Raw genomic sequence first — 26,512 nt, 5'->3', positions numbered from 1 at the left:
ATTTGTATATTGGAACATTGTAAAAACAACTGTTATGTAATGTTTTCATATACCATGATATGGTCATAACTCATAACTGATGGTTTTTGAGCATAACAAACAATCCTATGTTTGCATGCAACCCTAATTTGCTTTGGATCTATGTATTCTCTAATTGAACATACAAGTATTGAACATAAAAAGATAAACCCTAAAAGGCTTATACTATTTTCGAAATTCATGAAAAAAGATAATAAACATACCTTTAAGATTGTTATTGTAAACAAGCTTGAATTCCTCCTGGAAAATCTTTGGTAGCAAGCGCCACAAGTGTCGCGCCTCTAATGGCTCACAAACAAACTCTAGCAACCAATGAAAACTATAGAGAGAGAGGGAATGAGCCAACATTTCGTCCAAGGCACTTAGAAAGAAGTCATAGACGAAATTCTACCCTAAGGAGGGTTTATATAGGTGTTAGGAAGGTATTGGATAAGGCAGGTATCTCCAAGATAACCCTAATCCCTTAACTTCCTCCCTATGGCATCCAAGGCACCCTTAGAGCCCAAGGAAACCCTAGTGACACTCTAGATTTCGTTCACCCCTCTTTAGGGGGGTTCTAGAATTGCTCAATGATCAACTATTGAACATTGTCACCTTTATTCCTCCTACTTTCAATTAATCCAATTAATCTCAAAATTAATCCAATTAATTTCTGATTAATTATTAATTAAACAATATGATTTATAATTAATATATTATTTCCATAATACATTAATAAATCATTTATTTTGCTTTCTAATTAATTTATTAACCAAGTAATAAATTAATAAATCATTCTTCTCTCTCTAAAAGTCATCATATTCAATTGCCAAGCTTGAAGGCAACCCAAAAGGACTGTGCTACTATCAATTCAAGTTTATACCCATTATAGTTATGGGCTTAGACACCTAATCCAATAGTCACCCACTTGGATAAGTCTAATAACTATAACTGCCAATATAACTACCAAATTGACTAGCAAATTGTAGCTACCAAAAGCCGCTGTCGAACTCTGACCCAGTCAGTGACATGTCGTAAGATAAGTGATCAAATATTCATCCGTTCTACAAGATATTGTATGTACATGAGACATGGATTATAATCAATCTCATTGTCCCAGTTTTGTTTCCCAATTTCTAATTTATGACGACTGAAATCAAACTACTAATTGAACACATCAGTTTAGTGCAGGCTTGACCAAGCGCTTTAGATGTCATCATTAAATCATCGAGGGGCCCACAGATATCGCTTTTCCCGTTAGGGAAAAAGGAACATATAAACTTCAACTTATATGCTTGCACTATTTACTCATCAAATCACGCACAACAATACGTTTTATAACATCAAGTTACTGATGTGTTTATGTATTATCAATGCACAACTGACTCATAAACAACAACTCATATATCTCCGTTTCAAGAATATAAGATATTATGGTCTTAAAATTACTATTGATAAAATCCATGAAGTAATTCTCTGAGCGTGGGTTTATCCCATACTCAAAATCCCCATTTCCAAGTACTCATGAACATTACAGCAAAAACTATTGCTATGTCTAAACCGTTAGACAATCTACAATTCAATTCATGACAGTCTTAATTCGCTACTTACTTCCAAAAGTACGATTAACTGTGGATGTTTGAATAATCCAATTATTTGGGAAGTAAAACATGCGAAGTGAAACACAACAATAACCTAACTAACTATGGTCTCAAAACTATTGAATATAAATAAATCTTATTAATTAATCACCATACTAGTTAGACTTTATGCATTGTATAATGTTTCGAGTAATCAACTAAACACTTGAATTAAACATTAGTCATGCCATGTTCTAAACATGCATACTATGTCTCTCTATGGTCCTTCCGTTGTGAGAACATCGATTGGACATTATTCCAATGATTCTCATTTAATAATTTCAAATTCTCGTTACTACTTAATGTGTTAGAGTTCCAACTTTAAATGCATTGTCATTCTGTGATGTCGAAGCTTCAAAGTCACAGAGACTGAGCCAACGATATTACACAATGTACCATTTGGAACTTTGTTACAAAAAACAAGTCCAAAGTAAAGAAGATTCAAATTCAAGGCATGTTCCTTGAACACATTCCTTGCATTAAAGTTTCTAACTCACAAGTAGATTCTAATCATCAACTTCCATTATGGAAACATTTCCATATTCCCATATGATCATCAATTCTAAACAAGAATCAATTCTGAATAAGAATCACTTCCACTCAGAATTATGCCAATATGCTCCATCCAAATATTGTAACATCCATAAAAATTCAAGCCAATTTAAAACTTTTTCAACCATTCAAAATCATTAATTATTACAAAGTGTTTTCAAAATAGTTTAGACATCAGAGTATCCCAGAAATCCAAATCATAAAATGTGAGGAAGTGTACAGTCACGCCTTCGCCTTCCCGCAATCATCTGAAGTACTTGAAACAAAATCAACAACTGTAACCTGAAGCTTAGTGAGTTCCCCTAAAATAACAACGCCATACAAACCATAATAATATCACATAAACAACATGCATATTGAGCCATCAGCGTGACTGGACCGCCTCGCAGGGCCTACAACCTATCTGGACCGCTCTCGAGCCTTCGGCACATTTGGACCGCCTCGCAGGGCCTACAACCTATCCGGATCACTCGTCGGGCCTTCGGCCTGACTGGACCGCCTTGCAAGGCCTTCAGTCTATCCGGGCCGCCCTGGGTCCGTTGGCCATCAGCACAAAGAAGGACCGCCTCAAGCCAACCACCCACACATATGTCGACACACTCATAACACATAACAATCAACAGACAAGCACAGATCATACAGATCACTAAGCATAGCATCATCCTATCTACCAAGATACCGATCTAACAGATCATAATAGCATAGCTACATCCTATCTACCAGGATACCAATATAACAGATCATAGCTGCATACAAGCATACTATAACCAGGATAACAATCCAAAAAGCGTCGGCCTTGGTGCCTTAGACCCTGTTGATATAGTGAGAAGAACTCACCTCGCAAGTAGTGCTGAACTGAACTGAAAGTCTCCGATCGCTGTCTCACCGAAAATCCCGAACTATCACAAATAACGAATACTAAGTCAACAATTAGGATATCAATCTTGACTAAGGGTCTCACATAGGGTAATGGTCCATTTTGCCTTTTCTTAAATTTGGGCCAAGGCCCAATGCCAAATCCATGATCCAAAAGTCCACATATACAAGGCCCATCATTGGCCCAATTTTCCTAATTGGGCCCAAATCCCTAATTGGGCCTCATTTTAAGATCCATTACCAAAACTGGCCCAAAACACATCTATTCAGAAAGTCCAGCAAGGCACATGTCAAACTGGCCCAAAAGTGGCCCCACCCCGAAGCCCGAATCGCAAAAAGCCCAACAAAGGGCGTACGCGGGGCGTACTCCTTTAGTACGTTGGGCGTACTCCACCTTGCATTGACCACCATTGGGGTGGTTGACCCAGTACGCTGGGCGTATAGAAATTACGCGGGGCATACGCAAGTTTCACCAAAACTCTAATAAGTGATTAATGGCTTAAGCACTTAAGCCCAAATTCCATATCCATCGACCAAATGTGTCTTAGAACCATAAAGTCTCAAACTTTAATACTTTGGACGTCCATAAAGTTCTTAATACACCGTCTTAACCCATTAAGACCTTTCTACTACATGCATGGGACACTTTTAGCCATCAGGACATCATTTTTATCACTTAGGACCCTTTCTAGGGCCTGAAAGGACAGCTTATTACATTCAAAACATAACATGCAACAACTTGGGACTTTTTGGGACAACGAAGGTGTCATAAAGCTAATATGGAAATATCTACATCATACAAGCATAAAGGTTGGAGCTTTTTACCTCTTGGAGCTTCTAGAGCACAAAGTAACCTCAAATCTACAAGCTTATCTTCCTTCTCCAACTTCTTGATGCAATACCTTTTTCTCCAACTACTCAAATCACTCACTTTTAGCTCACACACTCAGGAGAGGGGTTAGGGTGTGGGGAAAACGGCTCAAAGCCATGGAGGTTGAGATGATGGAGGGTTTTGAGCTCATAAGGACGTTTATATAGCACCCAAACCCTAAATATTAGGGTTTCCATCTGACGTGAGTACGCCTAGCGTACACAAGTGTACCCCTAACATACACAAGTGTACGCCCAGCGTACTAGGGTGTGCCTAGTACACTCAGCGTACCTTATGTACGCTTAGCGTACTCTTCTTGATCCCAAAGTTGCAACTTTAGCCCTTAGGCTTCTCATGGCTTCACTTTTCCATCCCCAGGGACTACAAATGACAAATAATAATAAAAGAGAGGATTCAAAAATACCTGCAAATCTCGGGATGTTACAAATATCACTATACTTCTAACTATCCACAAGTAACCAATCTTCAACGAACCTCAGAGTGTTATTGACAGTTATTTAACGACTTTAGTCACATCAAGTTCTAGTCCTTTTTCCCTCTCAATGCCCTAGGGATTTGGGAAAATTAGAACAAGTGAATATTATAGCATATGTAATCAATCCTATATCCGATGCATATGGGACTTGATTCATAATGTCTTATACAAAGACCTGATATCTGTTCAGTCTCTTGCTATAATATTTCCATATATCGGATTTCCTATGTTGAAACATTTTAACACGGTATTCATATATGCCCAATACAAAGTTCCATTAAAATCCTTCAATCTAAACTTTTAGATTTGAAACGAAGTATAAGTGCCCTCCCCCTTACATCTTTCTATAGCGAAACAATTACCAAACTTTGGAACTTGGAAATTTGAAATTTTTGTTTCCTGCAATTGGTATTGCCAACCACTGAGCATTACAACTATGCTCCGACTTTCATAACAATTATGCTCCTACTAGCTTTAACATGTAGCTAGAAATCCAGCTGGACTTCTAGAAATCAATGCTCTTGACTTTCTTACCAAAGTTCAGATTTCTGATACGTGGTGCTTTGATAAGTCTCCAACTAGAATTCTTATGCTCATACACTTTCATTAGATAGCATATGTGTGTGTTTAAACTCTTTCAGAACTTATAGCTATAAGTCCTGAACGTTCAACCTATTTCTTGCCATTTCTCATAATTCGAAATATGAAAAGGGATGCCGTAATCATATGCGAACTTGAGAACGCAATTATCACAACTGCTAATCATAATGATAGTAATCAGATTTAAAATCTACTTTGCCACCTAGATTTTATGGTGTATGCGTTCCTATCCATGTGAATTTGTCATTTCAACCTACAATCATAAGATAAGGATGATGACACATCCAAAATCAAATTTTGGTTTCATGGACTGAACTTCACTTATTCTTAGTTTCTTGCCTTCTGGTAGCACAAGGGCCTACCATCGCTTCCATGTTGTTAAGCAGCTTACTTCCATTGAACAATGTACTATCACTGACCAACGTGCTCTGCCTTTTGTAGTCGAATGAGATCTATAGAACTCATAAGCATTGCCAACTCAATTGGAAGATGCACAGAAACAAGAATGTGTCAACTTAACACGATAGGTTATCAACCTCAGGTCGTGTGCTAGTGATGAATAAAAGGTTCATTGTCGATTGACTCCTGAAACTTTTCAAGAACAATAACACTCCTACTGACTTCTTGACATATAAGTTTCTTTTTCAAGGAACAATCCTTGATGGTCAAGAAACACATATTCAAAATTTAGTATGGATTCTCGACAAGAAAACACTTCATAGAACTGGTCTAAGTTTATCCTTTGTTTAAACCAAAACATCACAACTTCCAATTCCCATGTGCTAGAGTAACAAAACATTATTACTCCACAATTCATGGGGTGTTATAAACCTAATTAGTATGAAACAAGCTTCAAGATACCATTTATAGTTACTAGAGTATGACTCTAAAACTTGATTGGAAACGAAGTATGACACATCTCTCGATTGAACTATTTCAACAATATCTGATTCCTCTTCTTAGTAAAATAATCTCACTAAGACGTTCTTTGAGGATCAATTGTGATATAGTTCCACAATCATTAAGATGATCATAAAACATGATACTAAAGTATTCTCCTTTCCTTTCAGATTGGAGAAACCTTTATCTTTCTGCCTAATAGATTATTCTTATTCATTCCACTACTCTTTGAAACTTTTCAAAGAGTTAGAATTATGCTTAATTTTATAAACACAGCCATATTTACTGAAAGCATCAGCAAATCATGACGAATAAAGATATCATCCTTTATGGCGGATCTGCATAGTCCACATCAATGTGTACTAGATCCTTTAGTCCTTCACTTGACTCACATAAACATGTGATCAACGAATTAGTCATGATCTTAAAGTGATCAAGATTCTCATACATCACACAATTCGAATTGTATGACTCGAAGTTTCTGTCCAATTGAAACTTGGGTGATGAGAATTCCTTTTCACTTGGTTGATTATGCCATTTCCACAAACGACATAATTAAGAATAAAATCCATGTTCAACATTGCTAATAATAGAAATATAAACACCAACTTTCATAAATGCCATTACAAGGAAATATAAAGTAAATAAATCAAAATTTCACTTTTATTAATAATAAGCGGAAAAATTTGCCCTTACAATGCAAATATATGAAACTATGTCTCTAGATATTTCCTAAGCAATTTATTAATCGCTCATAACTGCTAAGCAGCGGCTTCCAAAATCTGATCATCAATCCGTGCGACCGAAATCCATCTCTCACGATCAGATTCAGCTTACTCCTCTTAAGTTTCCTTCTTTCTCTTAGATCCTGCAAAACATCAAAATGTGACTATCACATCATGTAATAAGAATCTATGAATAGGAAGTTAATAAAATTGAGTTAGATAGTGGATGTAACTGAAGTAGAGTCATACGAATTGACATTACTATCTTTAAGATCTCTCAGGTAGTCTGGGAAGCTCCGCATCCAATTCCCCTTCAATTGGAAATAGAAACATATGGACCTATCAGGACTAGCACATGGAACTATCTCAGAACTAGCCTTTGTCTTTACCATATTGTCAAATGGTTTGACCGTGGTCGATCCCTTTCAATTGGGAAGAGAAATTTGTTATGGACTACCATCACCATTATCAATGTCCATAGAAATTTGGAGACAGATCCTTCAAACAGATTTTCTTGATTTGTGCTCTTAAGCATTTCTGCTTTAGCGGCAATTAACATATATGTCAGATCGATTAGGGTCACGTCGTCGTCCCTCATATAATAGTCCTTAATGAACCGACTATATGACTCAGGAAGCGAAAGCAAAACCAAGTCAATGGCCAACTCCTTCGGGAAAATGATACCCAACATCCCCAATCTGTCAGTATGCGATTTCATATTGAGAACATGTGCACACACAGACTTTCCATCTTGATGTTTGCTTGCCAATATGTCTTGAGTGACTTCGTATTTTTCAGCTTGAAGAAAACATGGCTTTGGGAGAATTAGTGGAGGAGGTGGAGGAAGAGTTGGAGAAGTATGTTTCCAGTTCCACCATTGTTTGAAGAAGGGAACATTATTTCACCTTGATCAACATGTGGAAGATCATCTTCAGATAGGGGAAAAACATTTCCAGAAAGACGAGGAAGACCATTGTTGTCTGAACAGGACATCTATAAAGGGAGAAAAGAGAATTCAAGTTAGTTGATTTTTTTTAATTCTTAATTATTAACCCAAAATTTAAATTAAGGCTAGGATCCATATTTTCGATTCGAACTTTGAAGAGGTATGCCGTAATCAAATTCGAATCTATTTTAGGTAGGTAATGCTTTTAATAATTTCAATCTTATGAAACTCCTAGATCTTTGTGATTCATTGAAGTATTCAATGGCATGTTCAATCTCAATTATGCTCTCACTTTGTGACTGGGATGCCGAGGATCACAAACGAGATGTGAATAACCATGCAAATTAGCTTGGTACTCTCGATGTCATTTATCATCTAATTAATGTGCCGGTTAGCCACACATGATCCATTAATCAATGATAATTTACGAGACACCCATTGGCAACAACATTCGTTCATATTAGTGTGCCGGTTAACCACACATGCTCCACTGACGACCAATAAGGTACAATGTGTCATTTCATGGTTTAGCATCAAATTTACATTTTTCCTAAAGTAACTAAGAGTGGGATTTTAGAAAATTGTTTAGTTACTTTCCATTATTATAATTTTAATGAGGCTATGTCCTATCAAACCCGTTCGGCTAACGACCCTCCATCAATCAAGGAAGTGGTGGGTGAGAGTAGACACCCATTCAACTACCATTTTATAGGCAGTTTCCTTATACCCCATTGTAGATCGGCTTCATAAATGAGGCGTACTAGCGGTTTGAGTGAGTTTTATTATACATATAATATATCTCAAACCTTTAATAATATATATATATATATATATATATATATATATATATATATATATATATATATATATATATATATATATATATATATATATATATATAGTATAAGGTGAATTTTAAAACATTTTAAAATTCCAAGGGTTTAATCTTTTAATAAATAAACTTTTAATTTAATTAAATTTAAATCAGTTTATGGATTTATTAATTATCTTTTAATTAATCACTTAATTAAATTAATAAAATCCATAAGGATGTATTTTAAACTTTTCAAAGTACTAAGGTTTTTAATCTTTTAAATTTTCGAAATTAAAAACAATTTTAATTAATTTAAAAGAAATTTGATTTAATAATTATCTATTAATTAAAACTTTTAATTAATCTATTAAATCATCTAAGAATTATCCAATTAAATTAATCAAATTAATTTAACCTAATCCATATCCCCTAGATCTCGAAAATATGTGAAGGATCTTACAAAATCTTCCAATTATCTTAATAAACAAGAACAAGATAATTACCAAAAATAAGAAATCCCACCAAATCTCTAACTTCCATAATAAGGCAAATATTGGGGAGGAAGGCAAGGATTTCAATCCTTGCCTTATATTTGAAAATCCCTAGGGTTAGGAAACCCTAGATTTCGAAATTTAGGAGGCCAAAGGAAAGGGTTAAAACCCTTAAGCAAATTTTTGAAATTAGGGTTAGGAAACCCTAAATTGCGAAAACCCTAATTCCAATGGGTTTAATTTCCATAAACCCTAATTCTCAAGTTTCACCAATTCCATCATATTCAATAGAAAACAATCCTAAGCTTTGATATCACTAATGGGTTTTGAGCAGAACAAACAATCCTATGTGTGTATGCAACCCTAATTTGCTTTGGATCTATGTTTTCTCTAATTGAACATACAAGTATTAAACATCAAAAGATAAATCCTAAAAGGCATATACTATTTTCGAAATTCATGAAAAAAGATAGTAAACATACCTTTAAGATTGTTATTGTAAACAATATTGAATTCCTCCTTGAAAATATTTGGTAGCAAGTGCCACAAGTGTCGCGCCTCTAATGGCTCACAAACAAACCCTAGCAACCAAAGAAAACTATAGAGAGAGAAGGAATGAGCCAAATTTGCATCCAAGGCACTTAGAAAGAAGTCATAGACGAAGTTCAACCCTATGGAGGGTTTATATATGTAACATCCCAAAATTTAGAGCCAAAAAATTCATTTTTAAATAAGTAATTATAAAACCCAATAGTATGAAACATTAATAGTGTCAACTCAATTCATAATCAAAAGGCAGTATTTCAAATAACCAAAACATGTCATAGAAAAGTAATATCAGAGTACAACTCCCGAAGATCTCATAATACAGAAATCATAGTGTGATGCGCAGCGATCATGCCGACTCCTTTCCTTTTGAAGATCTCGTAAGCACAAAGCTTAATGAGCTCCCCAAACACCACCTACCATACATATCAGTCATATCCATACATGCCATACATAACCGTGATCCATACATATCAATCATAATCATATAAGATGCTATGTGTCGCACATAGTCTTGCCGTTATGCCACGATGAAAGTCCCAAATTCGCTTTGATGTATCAATCAGATTCACTTGATGGTGTGGAATCCCAATCAAGTGAATGGTGCAAGATAGAATATAGAAGAAGAAGAAGAACAAGATGATAAATCTTCAAATGCACACTATATTGAATATAGTCTGGTACACAAGATTGTTAATAATACACGGTTCTCTCTAGTTTTCACTCTCTAAAACGTGTTCTAGGATAATGGCAGCCCCTTGAACGTTCCCTCCTCTCTTCTCACTTGATTATCACGCCTACAATAATACTATATATATATATATATATATATATATATATATATATATATATATATATATATATATATATATATATATATATATATATATATATATATATATATATATACATATATGGACAATACGCAAGCCCAAAACCCAAAGGCCTGACCGAAATCACATGTGATTTCGGTCCAAACAACAAGGAAACTCACGGGGATTTCGGCCCTAGACCGAAAACTATAAAACGCCTAGAAAAGCAAACTATAAACTATAAATTTAGACCTAACAATCTCCCCCTTGGTTTATAGCTTTCGTTTCTTATGACCTAACAAACTCCCCCTGGGTTTATAGCTTTATTTTAATTTTCTGAATCTTCGCTTTGTGCTTGGCTTCAGCTTTTATCTTCGATTTCTTCACAACTTCAAGATGAGCAAATGAATATCTGTATGAATGACTTCATCTTGAACAGTTGGAATATTCTTTAAAAATTTGACTTTGAACGCACATTTGGAGTTGAGGCTTCTTGTAAGGATTCTTGAAAATCAGCACTTTCAGCTTTGAGAATCTTCAGAGAAATTAAAAGAGAGACCGATTCTTCTGGATCAGTTCAGCATGTTCATAGATATAATCAAATTGATTGAGGAGGCTGCAATGCAATTTGTCACATAACTTCAAGTATAGCTTCACCTTGCTTCTGGGGTTGAAAGATTGAATGTTGAAAAATAATCTTCACTTCTTGTTCCTTCGAATGAGAATTCTTCAATGATCACAGTTGCTCCTTGAAAAGTAAAAAATGACTAAAAAGTCCCTGTGGATCACAGTGTTATGAAAAACCCTTCTCACCACAGTTGTTCATGGATGTAAGCTTGGCTCAGAAAGTTCCGATACAATCTCCTTGAGTCTCTTCTTCCTTTGAATTCTCCTTGAGTCTCTCCTTCCTTTGAGTTCTCGTTTTAAGACAAATGAAGTTTTGAGATAATACCAAAAATAAAATACATTCAAAAGTAAAACAAAAATATTTTTGGATTTTTTAATTTTTTGATTTTTTGTTTGATTTTTTAATTTTTTTAATTCTCCCCCTAAATTTGTGCATAGAGGAAAATTATGAACAAATTTAACAAAAATAAAAAATAATAACTAAATTTAAAACTTTTTGGGATAAAAGTTGTCAAGTAATTCAATATCGTTTATCAACACACGCCTGCATGTTTAGCTCTGGTCAATCACCGATATTGTGGTCCACTTAAACATAAAGGATATTGACAAATTGGACGACTTATAAATGACATGACATTGCACCTATATTCCTAAATGGACCATTTTGTAACGACGACCAAGGATATTGTTGTCCACTTAAATTCAGCAGCGAGATCTACAGACAGCCTTTTAAATGGTTCAATTTTAGATGCACTAGAACGTGTTCCCCACTTCCTGACATACCCTTGCAATCAAGGAATTCCAAAGAGCTCTTTACTTTATGTGAGTGCTCAATTATTTGAGAGAGAAGATAGATATAGAGATGCATATGTTGTATCCCAGGTCGGATGTCTTCCAATCACGCAGAGGGACAACATATGACTAACATAGATAGAGGGATAGAGAAATAGAAAGGTGCAAATGGTGTGTCCCAGGCCGAATCTTCCGATCACACAGAGGGGACAACATATGACTGACATAGATAGATAGATAGAAACATATATAGAGATGTATATAAATGGAGTGCATATGTTGCGTCCCAGGTCAGATCTTCCGATCACGTAAAGGGGGCAACATATGACTGACAGAGAGGATAAGAAAGAAAAACAATTTCACAACGTCATACTTTATCAGAACCCCCCCCCCCCAGTCACCCTATCAGTACCAGAATTAAGGACATAAGTCCGTACATCGAAGAAATGTTGAGCCACAGTTCTAGATGATAAGTAACTTTAATGTATCTTGTAGGATCCCTTGTTTATCTCATTGCTCAATCTATCCAAGCGTAGTATGGTCAGTCCAAATGTAACTATCTAAGTACAGATGAGTTAACACAGTCAAGTCCTTTCATTGTCAGCTATGTCTAGTCCTTTTGAATCCTTCGTGCCTACCAGCACATTGAACATAGAGTCTAAACAATTTAGCTTCAGTGCATTACACGCATCTTATATTGCCCTTTAGCACTAAACTTCATATCACTTCCCTAAAATACTTACGAAAAAAAATATATTTTTGTATTTTTGATTTTATAATTTTTTTTTTTGTATTTTGATTTCTCCCCCTTAATTTGTGCATGGAGAAGAAAGAAAACAAAATAAATTGTCTTCAAAATGAATAATTTTAAGAAAAATTTAGGAGTATTGAGAAGAAAACTCAAACCGTAAGTCACCAAGTGAAGTTGCATCCAGATGATCTGAGAACAACACACATATGCAACAACACATTCAACCTTAGCTGTGTTTCAATCTCGGAACAGATCCTAAAATTCTTCTCATTGTTAAGTACGATCCCCATTTGTGATCCTCTTCTTTTCTTCCTTTCCCGCAAAGGACACATACTCTCAATGAAGATTCTGAATGTTGTACAGTAGAGAGATGTCTCCTATCATGTGCCAGGAACAGCCACTATCAACAAACCAAAGTCTGAAGATATTCATCCATAGCTGCTCTAACACAGAGTGTGAGATTAGTTGGTCTTTGGAACCCAGTCCATTTTGAAATTGGGTTGACCTTTATCATCTATACAAGGTACTCTCTCACATGACATATCCTGTTTATCAGACATAGAAGATGAAGAAATGTTAGAATCATTAGATGAATTGGGAGTATGAACCTTTGGTACCTATTTGTATTCGGGTTTAACCCATTTCTTATTTGATCGGATGGATGACTTATCACTTTCTTTTGAACTTGAAACCGATCTCCGAGCTGACTTTGAATTAACCGATCTTGGTTTAACTGGACCATCTCTTGAATTTGGCTTTTTGGCCAATATTCTCTTCTTGTCCTTGGGATTTTGATTCTTGCCCTTCTTAGCATTCTAGTCACCATTGTGTTATTGTGACCTCAAAGGATTTCTTTTGAAAGATCTCCCTCTTGGCGTGTTCTTCCAACCTTGTGCATAGTAGGGAACATATGCACGATTTGGACAATTTCTGGAAACGTGTCCAGGTGTTCCACAGTGGAAACATGTATGTTTCTTCACGTGGAAGTTGTTTCTGCCTGCCCCTGGTAACGTGCGCATGCCTTGTCTCTGATTGTTCCCACCGGCACACTTACAGCAAGCAGTCTGTTTCGCTTGTTTTGGTGGCCTGTATTTACCAACAACAGGTTTGTTCGAAGTAACTGAATTAGAAGCAACAGATTCAGAGTTCAAAGAGACATTGGTTTGATATTCAGTAGAATTAACAGAACTAGAATTAATTATTTTCTCCTTGTCCTCATCTTCCATTATTATACGTGTACATGAAGTAGAAGCATAAATAATGTTCACCTCAAAATTCTCAGTTGGCCCTGATTGTTCAGTCTTAACTGAAGCTGCTACAGGGGGCAGACCAAACTGAGCAGGTGTCTCTTCCTCATTGATTTCAAGGGGTGAGGTATAGTTTTCATTGAAGGGAGGTGGAACACCGTGATACCCTAGACCCTTATTCTGATTATCTTTGAATTTTAATTGTTTCTCAATCATGGACACAACTACCTCACTTGTCGCATCAAATTTCTTAAAGTAAAACTCAGCATCTTTATATTTAGCTTTTAGTGCATCAAGTTCGGCAGTTAAGCTGGCAATCTGTCTCTTAACATGGTTATAGTTCTCACATTTGTTACTATAGTCTTCTTGAAGCTTTCTAAAGTCCTTTGTCTTGGCCTCTAGTTGTTCTACTAAGGGTTTTTGGGTCTTTCTGAGAGTGTATCCTTCATATTTAAGGTCCTCATTGTCTCTGCGTAGTATATCAATTTGATCACAAAGAAATTTAATTGTGTCACCACATGCTTGAGAACAGGAACTTTCATTGACCTCTTTTGTGATTGATGAACTCATTGTTTACCAAAAATACCCTTTGACTTGAACCTCAAAATTCAAACTTGAAAAGTCAAACTTGAAAGTCAAATGTAAAAGTCAAAATTGAAAGTCAAAATTGAAGGTCAAACGTGAAAACTTGAAAGTTAAACGGGAAAGTCAAAGTTAAAAGTCAAAGATTAAACTTGAGGGTCAAAACTCAACTTTGAAAGTCAAAGGTCAAAATTGAAAGTTAAAAGTCAAACTTGGAAGTCAAAAGTCAAAAGTTAAAACTTTAGGTCGAAAACGAGACTTTAAAACCAAAAATCTTATTTTTAGAAGTCTCGCACCGAAAATAGCTTCTGACCGAAAATGCGAGGAAGAGATGTCCGACCGAAAACCTGCGAAGCCGAAAACGTGCGAGCCGAAATCTTCCGAAGCCTAGCACCGAAAACCCTCGCACCGAGAACCTACGAGACGCTCCACCGCAAACCTTCGCAGACGCGCTACCGAAATCACTACTGACCGCAAACTCGCTGCTGAAACCCTAATCCGAGACTTCATTCGTGAAACTTATCATCCTTACTCGAATCATCAGTTGAATCACCCAGATAAGGTGAGTTCATACCCCTATAATCTGTCTTTTAATTATTTTTAAATGCTTTTAGGGGGGAATACAAGTTGAACACAATAATATTGTGTAAATATTTATCTGTGATAACCATCACATTAAAGGATTTCTTATGCTTTGTAAGTGATCAAACCAATTCAAAAACTATTTTAAATGATGTTAGATTATTGTTTATAAAACTCCATTTTTAAAGTACATGCATAACTCAGTAGATAATCGAGTCTTTTCTACAAATCAGGGACAGTTTAAAACAACATACTAGTAAACTATAATAGGTATAGTTTAGGGGTTCAGAACATACTATAACAAGAACAGAAAGTAACATACTATAACTAGAACAGAAAGGAACATACATACATTTACAAGAACAAGATAACAATAATGTGAAACTACTACTTCACGGCATAGCAATATACTTGTTATGTCGTGTTTTGTAACCAGAGAGTCCTAGAGGGAGAGCGGGCATTGTGTGTATAGATCTATACGGGACTGACAATCCCACATCCCAACTGTTAGCTACAGTCCGACAGACAAGCCAAGGGGTGACAAATGTCACATTAGTTTCGACGCCAGCAGGTCGTCGTGTTAAATACTAGTCAATCAGCATGGTTATAACCACATCACATTTTAACCATAATTAACAAATTGGTTTTAAGGTAGTTAGTGCTTCGGTAGTTATTTTGTACAACATCACTGTACACTTTCATTTTCCCATTACATTCATATAGTGATATTCTCACATAAAAAGTAATGCAAACTATTTTCTAGTAAAGATAGTCATAAACTTGGGAAAAACATACACTTTTACGAGAGAACAAACAAACAAAACAGTCGGGTCCTGGTACATTCAGTTAGAAGGGGGCCTATAATGCTAACTCTATGATTCCTTGGCGGATACATTAGGGATATATATTAATCGGATCCGACAAGCAGTAGGATGTGTGCTTTCTGCTTCATTTCATGTTCCTTGTTTGGTTGTGGGCTTAGAGTAGATTCACACAGTCTACTATCTATTCGGTCTTGATATATATATATATATATATATATATATATATATATATATATATATATATATATATATATATATATATATATATATATATATATATATATATATATATATATATATATATATATATATATATATATATATATATATATCAAGTAATCATAGGGAGTAACAGGTATGGGTTAGGTCATAACATACAAATTCAGTATACCGCTTTCTAGTACAAAAACATACTTTTTGGATAGAACATTAAGTAGGTGAACTAGAAACTTATATGTGAAAGGTTTGATATGCATTATTAAACCAGTATAACTAAAAGGACCTTAAATGGTTAAGTCTATAATACATTAGTTTATACATTAGAGTTATATATAATTAATATCCGATAGGCAGTTGAATGTGTGTTTTCCGCCTTACTTCCTCTTCCTTGTTTGGTTGTGGGCTTAGCGCATATTCGCACATTTAACTGTCCGTTCGATATTAGATTATATATAACTAGTATAAACTAAGTGATTATAGAAGGAACTATTGTGGTTACCATTTTTACTAAAGGAAATATATGATTTTCTTAAAGAATGTTTTCTTCAAATATAAAGACCTATTACAATTAACTCCGTAGTACCAAATGAATACGCCAGGGTTATATAAAATGAAGATCTAACAAACAATGGGATGTGTGACTTCCGCCTCATTTCCTTTTCCTTGTTTGCTTGTGGTCTTAGGGCAGATTCACACAATCGATTGTCTGTTTACTCTAAATTTTATATAACTTGTATCCATTTATTACTCATAGAAGGAATTGTAGAGTCATTTTTTACTTATCAATCACCACATCAGAAAATATAGGATTTTCTGGAGGAACAGGCGAACTTTTCTAAAGAACTTACAGTTTACTTTTCATAACTAAAATACTTATGAACTCACCAACTTAAATGCTGATCTAGTCTTTTAAAATAACTTGTATTCTCAGGAAACTAGTAGACAGGTACGCGCATTGGGATTCAGAAGATGGAGTTTAGTAGCTTCATGTCTTGTTTTGTTATTTACTTTTTGAGTCAATCTTTTGTGAATCACATACTTTGTAAACACTTTAATATTAATGCAATGGTTGTTTGTTACTTTGATTACTATGATGCATGTGTTATGATACTACATATGACGTCCTCCGCCCCCGAACGTTTCGGCCGTTCTGGTTTGGGGGTGTGACAGATTGGTATCAGAGCATTCTTTATAGTGAACTATGTATATCAACCTATAAAAGATATACAACTATAAATACAATGGGGCAGAAGTGCTCTGACTAAAAGTATATTTTTAAAATATAACAATATTCTTATAAAAGTATACATACATGCTTACATATATACATACTAGAACAAGTATCACAAGAAGAACAAAACATAAGTATTTAAAGGTTGGACACAGCGGTCAAACCTGGACAGTTATGTAATCATATCTGGGATCAATATAACCTGATCAACTATATTCATTTGAGATATGACCAACATGTGTTTAGGAGTGATGTTGTGTTGCGACAGTCTTAAAACTTACCTAACTCTATTCAAGGGATTTCTAGATCAGATGATAAAGTTAAAATACTATAGGAGTATTTTATGATGCTATAAGATAACAACAAGTTTAAAACTTACCAAGTTCATACTATTAAAATACTATATAAGTATTTTAGGCACTATAAATAACATATGTGAAAACTAAAAGACCCTTCTGGTAGGTCTATAATTCTGGAGTGTATACTCCCAAGGTTTTATATAATTGAGATTTTATAGACTTAGAATTTGTGATCTATGCTCTACTTCCTGTTCCTTGTTTGGTTGTGGTTTTAGAGTGGGATCACTTATTCGAAGGTCTATTTAATCTTAAATTATATACAAATTGTGTACACTGTGCAATTATAGGAGGACCCAGTAAGGATCACCCCATAAAGTTTCACTTAATCTCGTAGATTCTTTAGACACTTCCATTCTCGCACGACAAACCCAGATAGATGTAACCACTCCATCATAGCAGTCAGCAGAGGAGTCAAGGAGGAACAAGAAGAGGTTCATAAAGATTTTTCCAAGGAGGGATCAGCCGAAGAAACCAAAACGTCTTATGCGTCACACTAATAAATAATAACCTTAAATGACTTAGTGAGCTAGTGAATGCACTACTCACACTATGTGTTAGGATTATTTCTTTTTCGTACAGCCATTAACAAATATTCAGTTCACAGGAATTCATTTAAGGATAGCCACTTCTGATTCATAAAGTTTATTTTATATAGACTCCCAATATGAATTGTTTTTCAGAACCCCATGAAATCCGGAACCAGATACACTCAGAACTAGGATAACTTAGTCATTCAGCATTCGTCTTATAACTACTGCTATAGACTTATCTCCGTTCCATCTTTGTATTCATTCTAGCAAAAGATGCCTCGCGGTAGACCTGTAAGGCACGTGGTCAATACCACAATAGAGAATCCACCACCACAATACGACCCTTCTCCTCTCCAAGCAGCTATAACAGCCGCAGTAACAGCTACTATAATTCACATCCGCGCAAGTAGTACCAATGGATCTGGTAGCGGTACCCACCTAACTAACCCCGGAGTTACCCACGGGCACCCACGGGAGTGTTCGTATAAGGAATTCATGAACTGCAAACTCAAATCCTTCAATGGAAATGGGGGAGTCATTGCTCTGATGCGATGGTTTGAGAAAACAGATTCGGTCTTCGAAATCTGTCTGTGCCCAGAAGGGAGCAAAGTGAAGTTTGCTTCCTGCACCTTCTCCGATAGAGCCCTGACATGGTGGAATAGCCATGTTAAGTCACTGACCCTATCAGTGGCTAACTCTATAGGTTGGGAGAACCTAAAAGAGATGATGTTGGAAGAGTACTGCCCTAGGGGCGAAGTTCAAAAGCTGGAACAAGAGCTATGGGAGCATACCATGGTCGACACCAACATAGTGACCTACACTGACAGGTTTAGCGACCTGGCAGCACTATGCCTCGAGATGGGTACCCCGGAGAGTAAGAAGATAGAAAAGTACATCTGGGGTTTATCTACCCCGATTCAAGGGGATGTACTGTCTTCTAACCCAACTACCTTCGATAGCGTCAAATGCCTGGCCCAGCGACTCATTGACCATGGAGTCCGCCATAACGTGGTGGTCCCCATTCCCGAGCCATCAAAGGGAGGGGACTATAAACGGAAGTCGGGGAACAAGAGGAAGGAGTGAACGACACAGGAACCCTTACAGGAGCAACAAGTGGTTACGGTACACGCCGCCACAACACCTGCCACTCCAGCGTCTGTCAGTCGATATGTTGGAACTCTCCCTAAGTGTGGTAAGTGTAACTACCACCACACTGGAGTATGCCGGGAAATGCAGTGCATGAATTGCCGCAGGAAGGGGCACACTGCCCATTTCTGCATGGCACCGGCACAACCGATCTCCCAAGCCCCCGGAGTTGAAGTAAGCCATGCCTGTTACGAGTGTGGCGAGACAGGACACTACAAGAGGGACTGACCGATAACGAAGAACTTTGGCGTGGATGGACAAATTCTGATGATCGTCGCAGGAGAAGCTGCCCCGGAACCACCAGCGAACAGTGGTACGTCTCCTAAATAAAAATTTCTTTAAAGATTTAAGTTTATATTAATATTAATATTAAAACTTGGGGAAAATTTAAAAGTAATTATAAATTATTAACTCGTCTGTACAAGTCACAACATTCATAAGGGAACTAAAAGTCCGTACAGGTGAGTTATGATGGCGTAGTATGTACATCCGGGTTGTGCATAGCTAAGATTTTACAGACTTAGAGTGAGTGATTCCGCCTTAATTCTTGTCCCTTGTTTGGTTGTGGATTTAGGGCAGAGTCACTCAGTCGACCGTCTTATTCATCTTAATTATACATAACTTGTATATGCCACGCGATCGTAGAGGTATTGAGGAGGATCATAATATAAAGTATCGACACTAGTTATCAAAGCACTTTCACTGTTAGTACTCGCTCATCGCGGTACGATTTTTGGCAGTGGTAATATCAAGGAGAAAACTGAAAGCACTAGAAAGTCTACACAGAATACATTGTCGAGCACACTAGGGATACACCATCGTATAACAAATGTTTCTTTCAAATCGGCCTAACAGTTGTTTCTATAAAGAGTCTGTTGTCATCATTCGTCGTGGATTGGCGTGGTCCTCACCATACCAAGTTCATGTGTTTCAAAAACCCATCGCCTTAACCGACAAATTAATGAAACCCTCGTCATTCGTAATGACAACCCACCCTAGACCTCAGTATCGTCTCTTGTCTTCTAAACCCCGAAGTACTCATGCGAGGAGTACCTTGCCCTCCGAAACCTTGCCACCGTCTACTCAGTAGACCTTCCCGAACTACCACTCGTCCAAAAGATCAAGTTCAAGCACAGAGGCTAAGGAGCCCACTTATCACTATTAAATGTATACGCGAGGGTGGTATATAATTATGATTATGCGGATTTAGTATGTGTGTTTCCGCCCTATCTCCTGTTCCTAGTTTGGTTGTGGACCTGGGGCAGAGTCTCACATCCGACCGTCTTACTAATCTTAATTATATACGACCTGTATACACGAGGTGATGATAGATGGACCAAGTATGAATTCTATCACGAACTTCAGGGCAGAGTTTCCCAGGTCTACGAGTGGGTATTCTGCCATTCAGATGAGCACGACCCCATGAGTACTGCTAAGAAAGTTAATTTTGGGACGAAATTCCATCTAACGGGGGGATGATGTGACAACCCGTAAATTTCTATCTTGTAAAGTCAATCGAATCAATCAAAAGTCAGACTTGTTTTTGTTACCATTTAGCCTTGTTAAGGGTCATTTTAATGAGTTCTAAGCCTAGTATACGTAAGGGTTGCGTGTTAGGAAGTGAACCACGTAAGAACCAAGAGCCTAGAACAACATTTGAGCCATAAAACCTCAGCAAGTGAGGTTCACGGCCAAGGACCATGTTCACGGTCGTGAACCCCTCTTAGGCCGTGAACTTATGGTATATAGATGAGTTTTAGCCACTTTTCCTTCACTACTTCTTCTCTTGGCCGCAATCACTCCATTCTCTCTCAAGTATCATATTTCAAGAACACCATCTTTCACTCCTAAACACCCCCTTTCCTTTGATGCTTCATAGAAGCTTACTAGGATCTTCAAACACTCACCAAAACACCAAGATCTTCAAGTGCTATTCATCAAGTTGGGCCGTGAACATCAAATTGGGCGGTGAACCACTCAAGTGGGACGTGAAGCACTCATTTAGTGGGTCGTGAACATCCATCAGTTTGGGTCGTGAACCATCCTTCCTTTGGGTCGTGAACACCATATCAGCCTCCTATCTTGCTTGTAACACTCCTTTGGTGAGTTATTCTTGCATCCTAGGTTGTTTCCCAATCTCCTTTATAGTTAGATTCACTAATTATATGCCTATATGTGTCAATATATGTCATTTAGGACTCGTTTGTGTCTCGGGACTTCATTCGTGGAACTTATCATCCTTACTCGAATCATCAGTTGAATCACCCACATAAGGTGAGTTCATACCCCTATAATCTATTTTTTAAATGTTTTTAAATGCTTTTAAGGGGGGGGGGGGGAATACAAGTTGAACACAATAATATTGTGTAAATATTTATCTGTGATAACCATCACATTAAAGGATTTCTTATGCTTTGTAATTGATCAAACCAATTCAAAAACTCTTTTAAATGATGTTAGATTATTGTTTATAAAACTCCGTTTTTAAAGTACATGCATAACTTAGTAGATAATCGAGTCTTTTCTACAAATCAGGGACAGTTTAAAACAAACATACTAGTAAACTATAATAGGTATAGTTTAGGGGTTCAGAACATACTATAACAAGAACAGAAAGGAACATACTATAACAAGAACAGAAAGGAACATACATATATTTACAAGAACAAGATAACAATAATGTGAAACTACTACTTCACGGCATAGCAATATACTTGTTATGTCGCGTTTTGTAAACAGAGTCTCCTGGCGGGAGAGCGGGCATTGTGTGTATAGATCTATATGGGACTGACAATCCCATGTCCCAACTGTTAGCTACAGTCCAGCAGACAAGCCAAGGGGTGACAAATGTCACATTAGTTTCGACGCCAGCAGGTCGTCGTGTTAAATACTAGTCAATCAGCATGGTTATAACCACATCACATTTTCACCTTAATTAACAAATTGGTTTTAAGGTAGTTAGTCCTTCAGTAGTTATTTTATACAACATTACTATACACTTTCATTTTCCCATTACATTCATATAGTGATATTCTCACATAAAAAGTAATGCAAACTATTTTCTAGTAAAGATAGTCATAAACTTGGGAAAAACATACACTTTTACAAGAGAACAAACAAACAAAACAGTCGGTTCCTGGTACATTCAGTTAGAAGGGGGCCTATAATGCTAACTCTATGATTCCTTGGCAGATACATTAGGTATATATATTAATCGGATCCGACATGCAGTAGGATGTGTGCTTTCCGCTTCATTTCCTGTTCCTTGTTTGGTTGTGGGCTTAGAGCAGATTCACACAGTCATACTATTTATTCGATCTTGATATATATATATATATATATATATATATATATATATATATATATATATATATATATATATATATATATATATATATATATATATATATATATATATATATATATATATATCCTGTATAAACCAAGTAATCATAGGGAGTAACAGGTATGGGTTAGGTCATAACATACAAATTCAGTATACCGCTTTCTAGTACAAAAACATACTTTTTGGATAGAACATTAAGTAGGTGAAACTAGAAACTTATCTGTAAAAGGTTTGATACACATTATTAAACCAGTATAACTAAAAGGACCTTAAATGGTTAAGTCTATAATACATTAGTTTATACATCAGAGTTATATATAATTAATATCTGATAGGCAGTTGAATGTGTGTTTTCCGCCTTACTTCATGTTCCTTGTTTGGTTGTGGGCTTAGGGCAGATTCGCACATTTAACTGTCTGTTCGATATTAGATTATATATAACTAGTATAAACTAAGTGATTATAGAAGGAACTATTGTGGTTACCATTTTTACTAAAGGAAATATATGATTTCTTAAAGAATGTTTTCTTCAAATATAAAGAATTATTACAGTTAATTCCGTAAGTACCAAATGAATACGCCAGGGTTATATAAAATGAAGATCTAACAAACAATGGGATGTGTAACTTCCGCCTCATTTCCTGTTCCTTGTTTGGTTGTGGGCTTAGGGCAGATTCACACAATCGATTGTCTGTTTACTCTAAATTGTATATAACTTGTATCCATTTAGTACTCATAGAAGGAATTGTAGAGTTATTTTTACTTATCAATCACCACATCAGAAAATATAGGATTTTCTGGAGGAACAGGCGAACTTTTCTAAAAAACTTACAGTTTACTTTTCATAACTAAAATACTTATGAACTCACCAGCTTAAATGCTGATCTACTCATTCAAAATAACTTGTATTCTCAGGAAACTAGTAGACAGGTACGCGCAATGGGATTCAGAAGATGGAGTTTAGTAGCTTCATGTCTTGTTTTGTTATTTACTTTGGGAGTCAATCTTTTGTGAATCACATACTTTGTAAACACTTTAATATTAATGCATTGGTTGTTTGTTACTTTGATTACTATGATGCATGTGTTGTGATACTACATATGACGTCCTCCGCCCCCGAACGTTTCCACCTTTCCGGTTTGGGGGTGTGACATCGAGTTGGTCCCCCAACTCGTCGAGTAGATCACTTAACCCGCGACCCAAAATCCACCTCTACTCATTGAGTTCCTCCCTAGACTCGACGAGTAGCCTTCTTGATTTAGGGTTTTCTTTCCTTTCTTGGTCTTCTGGATTCCGGGTGTTACAAATCTCCCCCTTGGTTTATTGCTTTCTTTTCTTATGACCTAACAAACTCCCCCTGGGTTTATAGCTTTCTTTTAATTTTCTGAATCTTCGCTCTGTGCTTGGCTTCAGCTTTTATCTTCGATTTCTTCACAACTTCAAGATGAGAAAATGAATATCTGTATGAATGACTTCATCTTGAACAGTTGGACTTTTCTTCAAAAATTTGACTTTGAACACACATTTGGAGTGGAGGCTTCTTGTAAGGACTCTTGAAAATCAACACTTTCAGCTATGAGAATCTTCAGAGAAAATAACCGAGAGACCAATTCTTCTGGATCACTTCAGCAGCTTCATAGATAGCATCAAATTGATTGAGGAGGCTTCGATTCATTCTGTCACATAACTTCAAGTACAACTTCACTTTGATTCCGGGGTTGAAAGATTGAAAGTTGAAAAATAATCTTCACTTCTTGTTCCTTCGAATGAGAATTCTTCAATGATCACTGCTGCGCCTTGAAAAGTAACAAATGACTAAAAAGTCCCTGTGGATCACAGAGTTATGAAAAACCCTTCTCACCACAGTTGTTCAAGGATGTAACCTTGGCTCAGAAAGTTCCAATACAGTCTCCTTGAGTCTCTTCTTCCTTTGAATTCTCCTTGAGTCTCTCCTTCCTTTGAGTTCTCATTTTAAGACAAATGAAATTTTGAGATAAAAACAAAAATAAAATACACTCAAAAGTAAAACAAAATTATTTTTGGATTTTTTTTAATTTTATGATTTTTGTTTGATTTTTAATTTTTTTAATTCTCCCCCTACATTTGTGCATAGAGGAAAACTATGAACAAATTTAACAAAAACAAAAAATAATAAATAAATTTAAAACTTTTTGGGATCAAAGTTGTCAAGCACTTCATTATCGTTTATCAGCACACGCCTGCATGTTTAGCTCTTGTCAATCACCGGTATTATGATCCACTTAAACACAAAGGATATTGACATATTGGACAAATTATAAATGACAAGACATTGCACCTATATTCCTAAATGGACCATTTAGCTGACGACGACCAAGGATATTGTTGTCCACTTAAATTCAGCAGCGAGATCTACAGACAGCCTTTTAAATGGTTCAATTTTAGATGCACTAAAACGTGTTCCCCACTTCCCGGTATACCCTAGCAATCAAGGAATTCCAAAGAGCTCTTTAATTTAGGTGAGTGCTCAATTATTTGAGAGAGAATATAGATATAGAGATGCATATGTTGTATCCCAGGTCGGATGTCTTCCAATCACGCAGAGGGACAACATATGACTAACATAGATAGATGGATAGAGAAATAGAAAGGTGCATATGCTGTGTCCCTGGTCAGATCTTCCGATCATGCAGAGGGGACATCATATGACTGACATAGATAGATAGAGAGAAGTATAGATTGAGATGTATAGAAATAGAGTGCATATGTTGCGTCCCAGGTCGGATCTTCCGATCACATAAAGGGGGAACATATGAATGACAGAGAGGATAAGAAAGAAAAACAATTTCATACCAACATACTTTATCAGAACCCCCCAGTCCCCCTATCATAACCGGAATTAAAATGCCTAGAAAAGCAAAGTATAAACCATAAAATTAGACCTAACACACGGGCCGCCTCGTGGTCTTTCTTGTCAAGCTGGGGGCCATCCTCTGGATCTTACAGAAAAGTGCCAGGAGCCACCTCCGGGTCTTCCATGCAAGTATTACAAAGACAACTAGCATACAATCTACTATACTTAGCTAATAGCATACAATGTGCTAGGAGTCGCCTCCTCGTCTTTCATACATAGTGCCAAGGGCTAACCCCCAGGTCTTCCTACAATTCATAAACCAAATGGGCCGGCATTGGTGCCTTCGACCCATACAAACAGTGCCGAACCGGAAATCCCACACTAACAACAAATAAATCCCAATTAATAATTATGCCATAACCTATTAACCGCGTCCTCAACTCATAAGTCCCGCCTCCTAGGGTAAAATACCATTTTTCCCTTTCCTTAATGGGTCAACCCCAAACTTAGCCCAAGGCCCACTAATGGCCCAACAACACAAATCGAGGCCCAAACCAAACCTAAGGTCCACTCAAAGTCATGAGGCCCAACCAGAGCCCAAACAGATAATTCATAGCCCAAAGAAACAAGCCCAAACCCCAAGACAAGTCCATGACCAAAAGCCCAAAAAGCCCACTGATGAACCGAACGCGCTGCGTTGCCTGGTGGAGCGTAGGGAGTTCATTGCCAGACCACCGATCGGGACCCTTTACCTGAACGTACCGTGTTCCCGAGATGAACGCACGACGTTCCCGACCATTATCCAAAATTACCCCAAACGTCTTAATATCTTCAGTACAACGTTCAAGTCCTCAAAATAGTTTCATATCAGTGACTTAATCCATAAAGTTGTCAACTAGGAACCTTTGCATGGTCCAAAAGGACTCAATCATGATTTCAAGCCTTCTAACTCCATAAAGAGGCCAAGATGCAAGCTTTTACCTTAAGACCTTAGTCCAAACTTCCAGATCTGATTCAAAGGGACTTCTCAAGTCATAAAGCTTCCAACTTTATGACTTAGCACAACTCAATGGGACCCAAATCAAAACCCTAAGTCCCCAAACTTCATCAAATAACTACCAAATCATGCATGGAAGGTCTACACCCATCAAGGTAC

This window comes from Lactuca virosa, chromosome 3 (assembly GCF_052849685.1).
Source record: "Lactuca virosa cultivar CGN04683 chromosome 3, Lactuca_virosa_CGN04683_v6, whole genome shotgun sequence".
NCBI lineage: Eukaryota > Viridiplantae > Streptophyta > Magnoliopsida > Asterales > Asteraceae > Lactuca > Lactuca virosa.
Note: the sequence above shows the minus strand (reverse complement) of the source record.